Here is a 9,096-nt window from a genome sequence, read left to right as displayed (position 1 = left end):
GATGGACCCTGTCTCCTTTCTGATTTATCAATGTAGATGGTATGAAGAATTAGGGGCCTAGATAGATAGGTATAGCTGATGGTATCCAGGAGTCTTAGCTGGGCAGAGGAGAGAGGGTGTGTGGGTTGGAAGTACTTTACGTCCACGGTTGCAGAGAGTGATGCCCAAGAGAAATTAATGGATGCAGTGTACCATTGGGTTTCTTTTTTTTTTTTTTATTTTATTTTTTATTTTTTTATTTTTTAAGCGAGGCAACCCTTGGTTGACCTCACAGATTGCAAGGACCTTGTCAACTCACAATCCCTTATTTTTTTATTTTTTACACGTACAGCACCTGGTCTTCCTAGGTGGTCTCCCATCCAAGTACTAACCAGGCCCCACTCTGCTTAGCTTCCAAGATCAGACAAGATCAGGCTTGTTCAGGGTAGCATGGCTGTAGGCCATTCGATTTCTAAGTCAGCAGAGTGGAAGTAAACAGTCCAAGGACTGCATCAATTAAGATTGAATGTGGTTACAAATAGCATAGAACTTAACAACAGCGGCTTAAATAAATAAGGAATTATTTTTCTCATATAACAATAGATCTAGAGGTGTAGTCAGTCCCTGCTGTTGGTTCATCATCAGGATTGGTGCCTTTGTTATTCTCTTGGCATTTTTCTCATGGTCGAAAGATGGCTGCCACAGCTCCAGTCATCTTGTTTACATTCAGAATAGGAAGAAAGCAATGTCAGTGTTGCTTTATATTGAAGGAAACAGTTGAATGGGGTCAAGTAGGATTTTGACAGGGAGAGAAAGGACGAAGAGTATGAAGTTGATAAGTTAGAGGATGTTTCTGCAAACCAATGACTGGTCTGGTTTAGGAGGCAGAGTGTATAGTGGTTGAAACCTGAACTGTTAGTTACAAAAAGCTGTGTTAAATTTCTTTCATAACATTTATAAACTGTTATCTTAGATGAATTCCTCAATATCTGTAACCCCTGGTTTATTCATTATAGTTGGAGGTAATAAGAGTGCCTGTTTTTTAAGTTATTGTGGAGATTAAATAAGAGTAGATATATAAAGTGTTTAGCTGGTGCTCAGCATCTAGCGAGTTCTCAAAAAGGAGACCTATTCAACTACTATTATTATTGTTGTTATTGTTATTACTATTATCATCATTATTATCAGAATCAGCTAGAGTCCAAGATACTTTACGGTGAGTAGCAGAAGGGACCAATGGAATATTAAGCTAAATTCAGATCTTGGAGAGCAGAAATTCTAGAATTTTATTCTGTAAGCAGTTGAAGGTTTTGAGATGAAAAATGCCATGATCGAACCTGTCTTATCTGTCGATTCCATATTTCAATACTTCTTAACTCCTCATACTTAAAAAATTTTGAGCTCTTTAGTTTCCCTATATTAAATATAAAAACTAGGCCAAGTCAACCCAGAAAATCTTCTTTCTCAAGAGTAAATTTATATTTGTGTCAGAAGCACAAGTAAATGGATCTCCAGCATAAGTTGACACTCTGAACTGTCTCTAACCCTGTTTTCTAAATGCCTTTTTATCTTAAAGGTTATCATTATGAATCCCATTTCTCATTTTTGCTAATAAACTTAGCCGAAATTTTTTCTTCACTGAGGCTTTACATTTTTAAGTTACCTATGTATTCACTTTGGATTTTGACATTTAATAACTCCCCTGAAATACCTGGGAGAAATTATATCTATGATACAACATGTACTTTAGGAGGAGGAAATAAATGCTACACTCAAAGCAATTACATGGGTAGTATTAAAAACATTAAATATGTATCAAAATATTAAATATAGATTTAATATGAAGATAGGTAAATATCTAATATATATTAAAAAACAATTTATATTCTGTTTTCTTATGGGGAAAATCTAAAAACAAATAGCCTTTAATCGAACCTATTAAACTTGTAATAGAAAGTTTTGTGAGAGACAGATAAAACCTCTGTATTAAGTGTGTGCTGTAAACTGTTTGTCTGAAATATACATCATTACCATATGGTTATATGTAACTTCTATCTAAGAGTGTCAGAAAAGGAACCCATAGCCCGTCTGCTATGAGAGAACTACAGGATATGAGCACATATGTACGTATATACTCATTGGCAAGACAGTGCCTTGAAAAAAAGGTGCAACATCCAGGGAGATTCGAGATGAGGTCTAGTTAATATGCAAAATGGATCCAGCCTGCAGGCGTGTTATATTACTTCAAGACTTTTTCAGAGTGTAAGTCAGGACCATTCTTTCTGCCCAATTCACACACTTTTCTCTCCACCTTTCTCCTTGCCTCACGTGTTTTCAGGAATTTGTGAATGATTCTCATATCCCGATGATACCCATGACTTGGCAAAAGGTTGCAGTGACCTTTCTGATTAGACCCTTATCATAGAGGAGATTTGCTGGGCTTTGTTTGCCAGCCTGTACCTTTTTTGTTGAGGAATCAAAGTTCCTGGTGGTGGCTGAGTGAAAAGGAATACGGATAAAAATGAAAGTGTGACTAGTTGAAAAATAGAGAAAGAATTTTAACTTGAAAATTGTTTGTGAACAGTAGGAGAAAGGCAGTATTGTCTCTATAAGTAGTCGGTAAGTGGTAACTGCAATAACCCACATGGCCAACCCGAGAGCTCCGCATGGTGAATAGTTTCCATTTAGAGCCTTTTCAAGGTTTACTCATCTATAGATCTGCTAATGGAAAGCATACGAGTCTCCAGGTATAGTGAAACAATCTCCTAGAGATAAAACTCCCCACAGAAGAATTAACACAATTTTTTTTTTTAATGAAAGACAGGTCACTGTAAAAAGTAACTCTACGTACTTATCAATTGTTGAAAAAAGATTTATGATGACATTGAGGTATGATAATCTCAAATATGTTCTGCATTGTTTTTAAAAGCTTTGTGTTTAAAATTCATAGCACTTTCTAATCCTGATAAAGTAGCCTAATTTTCTAGCTTGCTTTGTTCAGTAAAATATATTTCTAAATCCATTTTAAGCAGCTATTTCTTCAATTTGAGTAATTTTCTCTCGAGTTAATAGATTCCACACAAGCACACCTGACTTTTAATGTTAATATATACTATATTTCCAAACTTGCTTGTGACAATGGGAAGCACAATCAAACTGAAATTCAGTTGTTTAAAGCATATCTACCTTGTTATTTTGTTAAAATGCTTCTTCATTTGGTATAGTGATACCAAATCACATTTTCCCTTATATTGAGGTTCCATCTCTCTCTTTTCTCCCAGCAAAAGCGAAGGAAAAAAGAACGTGTTAGATATGGTTGTGTCATTTTAAGATAAGATGACTTTAAAACTACCATATCAATGGAAGACATTTGCTTAACATAATAAATCCCTCCACCAGTAAGTTCAGCTGTAAAGGCTGGGCAAAAAAGGAAAGCATTTCGATTTTGAGGCATTTGGCATTGGTAACTTGATTTACAGATTGATGTTTTCATTTTATATTGAGTCTAAAACACTTTGCTATTTTATCCAAACCATTACACCTATACAATAACAATGCCTGTGGGCATTTCTAGGATTTTCTTTTGATCGTCTGGTACTGACCTAATGTCATGAATCTCATTTTTTCCTTTTCAGCAATGCTACCAGCTCTCTGAAAACAGAGGGTATATGATGGAGACAGAAAAAGGTTTTTTCTTTAGGTAGCCAGACCAAGAGAAAACAAACACCTTTCATAACTGAGTCAGGGTTGTCTTTAACAGTGCAGAGTCCCATTAAAGAAAGCCTTGTTTGTCTTGTGCACTGCTGTGTCCCCAGTTTGTACAACAGTACTTGCACATAGTAGGTACTCAGTAAATATTAGTTGAATGGGATGTGAAGGATTGGGAAAGAGTGGTTGGATTGAGCACAGAGCTATGAGCACAAGTCATACGTGGTCATGAGTTTCTAAGTGTGGTTTAGAGTTATTCCTGTGTGTTTGAAAACTGAAAGCAAAGCCAATTCCAGATAGGATTAAGGGGCCAGCCAGCTGGCCAGTTTCCCAGGGTGCTAATCCATAAGAGGCATTGAAACCACTGAAACTGTTCAAGACAGAAAATTGTATTTACTAGAACTTCTCTACTCTGTGTGATTGGGACCGAGCATAAGGCATTCTAGGGACATGCTTTTATGTCTTCCAAACAGATATTTTCTACTCTCTTAGGAGGGTGGGTCCAGTTAATTATAGAGCTTTTGTTTGGTGAGCTAAATACTCAAATGCGAGGGCAGAGCTGAATTGTTTGGGTGAGAGAGAATAGTTAAGTTTTGTCACCAGGGAACTTCTTACTCTACCTCTAGGCAGATATAAGCCTTTTGTTCCTCCCAAAATAAATATAAACCAACTTTTAAAGGATATTAGTTTAAAAGGACATAAAACTGTAGGTTACACAGGTGGATACAGATTTTGTTGTCTCATTGAAACCCTAAACCAGTCCTATCTAATAGAGATGTATAATTTAAAATTTTTAATAGCCACATTAGTAAAGTAAAAAGAAACAGGTAAATGTAATTATAATAATAAATCTTATTTATCCCAGTAAATCCACAATATATTGTTAGGTAGCTAATCAGACACAAGTGACAGGGGAACAAAGGAGACCACTCAAAAAACACCCCATTGGTAGTTAGAGAATCCCTTCTGCATCCCGGGAGACCAGGTTCGGGAGGGTCATAACCTTTGGCTGGTTTAATCCAGTCACAGATACTTGTGCAGAAGGTACTACCCTAACCTGCCCACAACCTTGGCCTCATTATAAAACCATGTTTATGCCCGGAAGTTCATAAATGTAATTATAACAGACTGAATTCTGGGTAAGCATATGCGTACTAGGCAAAGGGTTATATAGCAGCCAAGTGTCAATTAAAATGACCTCATGTGACAGTCACCTAGGAACGCTTTTGTAACCACCCATTGCGGCCCCAGTATAATACAGACCTTCCCACTTCTGTGTTGTTACAGCTCTCTTGGCTGAAAATCCTCTCCTCCCTTGGGGTGTACTCTGTCAGGGCTGTAGCCTTCCTTAGCATGGCCCATCTCCTTTTAAAATGTACTTTCAATAAATCTTACTTTTTCTAAATCTTGCTGACCTGTAATTCTTTGCTGTGTCAGCAGGGAAGAACCGAGGAAAAATACGAATTGCACTTCGTCGTCATTACCTCCCCCCATGCACTGGGATGACGCTGGGGTTCAGATCACCGCCCCCCCCAACAGTAACAGTATCATTTTACTATGTTATCCTTATAAAATTATTAGCGAGGTATTTTATGTATCTATTTTTTGTACTAAGTCTCTGTAACTCCGCATATGTTTTGTACTTATAGCATGTCCCCGTTAGGACTAACTACTTTTTAGGTGCTCGGTAGCCACACTGGTAGGTGACTGCTGTGTTGGACGTATAGTCCTAGACTGTGCACAAGGCAGTCAGTGATTCCCAGCTGGCAACACTGAGCTGGTTCTAAAAAGCCCTTTAATCAAAATTCTTTCTCTTTGGCCAGCATGAAATTCTCCGTGTTAATACCACTCTTTAAAAATCTTTTTTTAAAGAACTATCATGATTAATGTGTTGAAGTATTTTTCTTCAAAAGCAATGCCTTTAAGTAGTTGAATGCTTGAATATGAAAGCTGTTCATTTGGTACCCTTTTCTACAGAGTGAAACATTATCGATAAATAACCATATCTATTTAGACCAGCAATGGCTATGTGTTATGTTATAATCATTAATGATGATTAGAGGGGAGTCCTAGATTATGGATGCCATACTTGGAGTAGCCTTAAAACATGAATTTGGGAAAAAGAGTGATAGTCCAGATGATTATATATACGTGATTTGTCAACTAATTGATCATTTTCCTTAGATTTAGTGTTACTCGTTTTCCTTTTTCTCGCTCTTTCTCCCCAATGAACACATTCCCTTTTGTTTTTTATTTTAAATTGAGATACAATTCTCATAAGATAAAATTTACCCTTGAAAGTATACAGTTCAAGGGATTTTAGTATATTTATAACATTGTGCAGCCATTTCCACTACCTAATTTCAGAACTTTTTGTTTTCATTACAGATCTTCTAGGGCCCACTTATCCCTAACTCTCTTTTCTTGATGACCTTACTCAAAGGAGGGAGTGAGAAAGGGAGAGAGGTGAGAACTAAGAAGTGCAGCATGATTTTGGGGGGAACCCATTTCTGAACTGTTAACTCTGCGTAGATATTTGCAGACATCTTCAGGACTACTAACACAATATTAAAAATTAGAAGAGGCACAGAGCTCGGTTTAGGAGACATTCTGTTGTTTCCCAGTTTGACTCTTGGTCCAAAATGCTGACAAAATGGCCTTGTAAACATTTGAGTTAAATAATCCTTTGCTTTTTCCAAATTTGTAAAAAAATAAAAACTTGGAGTTGTTTTAAAGATTAAACAATTTAAATCCACTCTAAAATAGATATTTACATTGATTGCTAACTTATCTCTAGCATTATTAATAGTTCTGAAACACATTTTAAATAAGCCAAGTTTTAGAAGTAAAAAGAAACTTCTGGCACATTAGACATAACTCAAAGATTCATATTTGTGTCAAGCGATTCCACCACATATCTTTGTATGGTTAGCATATTTGTTTAAAATATTCTTCCAGGGGCATTACTGTCAATTACCAAGGATTATATACTCTGATACTTACCTTATATTTCATTTGAATCATACTGTTTTGCATTATTTTAAATGGCCACATTTTTATTTGTATTGAGAAGGCAGCTATAAGGAATGTGGTTATCAAGAGTTAATCATACCCTTGGGGTTTTGAGATATTTTCTAACTCTGAGATTGTGATTGCTTTCTGATTGCCATTGAGCTTGAACATGCCCTTACTGCTTAATTATGATGTGGTGTTGCCTTATGTGGATAGACTGGACTAACTGAGAAGTATTTCCAGAGCTCACCATTCAGACTGAAGGAAAGAACTGAGAGAGCAGGTGTTTTTATTTTTTTCTTTCCTTCTTAGTTTTTTTCCTCTCTCTTTTAGAAAACATTTCCCCCCTTTTCACAAGGTTAGCTATTATCCCTGGTTCATGTAAGGATGCCTTGTAGTATAATTTGTCTCCAGATTGAATATTAGCGACATATTGATAATCTCCACAGGAGCCTCCTGCTTCCATCTTTACTCTGACCATTTCTTCAACCACAACACTGGATCTTTATAACTTGCACCAAATTATTTTCAAGCCTGTGTTGAGTAAAAGAATACAGTATCAAAGAACATGTTTTAATTTGGGCTTCATATTTTTGTACCATATATTTGTTTAAAAAAAGTATCCCATTGCAGATTGCAGGTATAAATTAGTATCAGAATTACCATGCAGAATTCTCTTGCTAACTTTAATCAGTAAGTTTTTAGAGAATGATAGAAAACATAGTGCTAATGAATAATGTTCCCAGAAGCTCTTATTCTTACATTGGCATGAATTCCACTTAATGACAAGTTTTCTCAAGCAGCAGTTGATTTTAATCCTATTTTTCATTAGTGAAGTATAAAATGTTAATAATACCTTCCATTGTGCTGTTCTTTTGTAGCATAGTACCGTATATCTTCCATGTTCACCAAGACTCACTTTAAGATCCTGCTAGTAACTTCCTATCTCATAAATAAGATTTGTTCAAGAAATAAAAATGTATGTTTTCCCATTGTTAGCTCTATGTTTTTCTAATAATCACATCTGAAGCTTATTATGCAGTAATAGCCTTAAGATATTTTTTTTTTTAAATGTACTTCTTTGGTCTTAATACTAGTTTTTAATCTCTTCTTGTTTCCATGAAGTCTGAATGAGATTTTCAAAATTGAATAATAATTTGATCCGTTAATCTTTTGAAGCTAGTAATTTTATTTTCCTCTCTTTGCAGTCTCTGAGGCTCGCAAATGAATAGAGCTTCATTACTGCAGTCTGCATTTAATAACCATTATCCATTATCTTGTAATTAAGACTCCCTGTAACGAATCATGAGGACAATGCAAAAATACATAGTACATTTCTTTAATGAACTGGAAAATGTTCATCTTGTTCTATTTAGTAATGAGTTGCTGAATAGTCATTAAATCCACTGGAGAATAGAGCTAGATGGATTTTGAAGACTGTCTTGAGTTTGTGGTTAATCTATTAGAATTAAAATTTCATCTTCTATTTTTATCAACAGCTGATTAGAAGTCATTCTGTTTGACCAAATTGATTAGAAGACCATATACAAGGGCAGCTGTTGTTTAATGAAAGTTTTTAATGAAACTGTACCATGGAGACTTGTAATTATAGGCCTTAGAAAAACTTTGAGTTGCTTTAGACCACAAAAAAGGTATTGTGTTAGAGATTTCAAATTAGGAAAATAAAAAGAATACAATTTAATATAATACTGTAAATTTATTATTAATTTTAATTTTAGCTAATCACAGTTGAATACTAGTCTATTTAATGTGTTACTTTTGACTTTTCAGGCCTTTCATCTCCTAGGTTAGTCATTTCATTGAAATTGTAGGCCCTGATGAAAGAACATTTATGTGGATAGCTATTTTAATTGTAAGATATTTTCTCATAAGGTTTTTTTCCTCCCCCCCAAGCTGAGCAGAGGGGAGCTTGGTTAATGTTGGATTTACATAAGCTCTGAGGAGAGTCTATGGTGCTCTGTGGTGTTGGATATTCAAAATCTAGCCTTTATTTCTCTAAGGTAATTTTGTTTTAGCAGAGGGACAAGGGAAGCAATATTAAAATAAGAAGTAAAGCAAAAGTATGTGCCTATTTAGTCTCATTGGAAAATCCATTGTTCTTTTGGCAGTAGTAAAATACTACTGTACTTTCTAAAGTATTTGGTGTAATTAAATCTAGGGCTTATTCCTTTTTTTAAAAAAAGTAGCCAGTGGTGTCTGCATGCCTGCAATGCTGTTTTAATCTTTTATGGTCTCTGATTCTTCATTGTCTTTCCTCAACCTATCCAAAACAGACACCAAATTTAGCATCTTAAACACTGATTTCAGGTGGTCAGACCTCATGTTTTCCAAGGGACTTTTACAGTCACATGTTCTAAAGTACACATTGATACACAC

The 9,096-nt window shown here is 35.4% G+C and overlaps 1 protein-coding gene and 1 pseudogene across 2 annotated transcripts in view; one reads left to right on the top strand and one right to left on the bottom strand.

Moving 5' to 3' along the window:
- The window catches only part of DERA (deoxyribose-phosphate aldolase), a 144,247-nt gene that overhangs the window by 74,030 nt on the left and 61,121 nt on the right, over positions 1-9,096 (top strand). The window lies entirely within an intron of this gene.
- On the bottom strand, positions 323-441 carry LOC111747262 (annotated as a pseudogene).

This window comes from Pteropus vampyrus, unplaced genomic scaffold, assembly GCF_000151845.1.
Source record: "Pteropus vampyrus isolate Shadow unplaced genomic scaffold, Pvam_2.0 Scaffold216, whole genome shotgun sequence".
Lineage (NCBI taxonomy): Eukaryota > Metazoa > Chordata > Mammalia > Chiroptera > Pteropodidae > Pteropus > Pteropus vampyrus.
The sequence above is the reverse complement of the archived record's forward strand: the minus strand, read 5'-3'. Positions and strand labels throughout refer to the sequence as shown.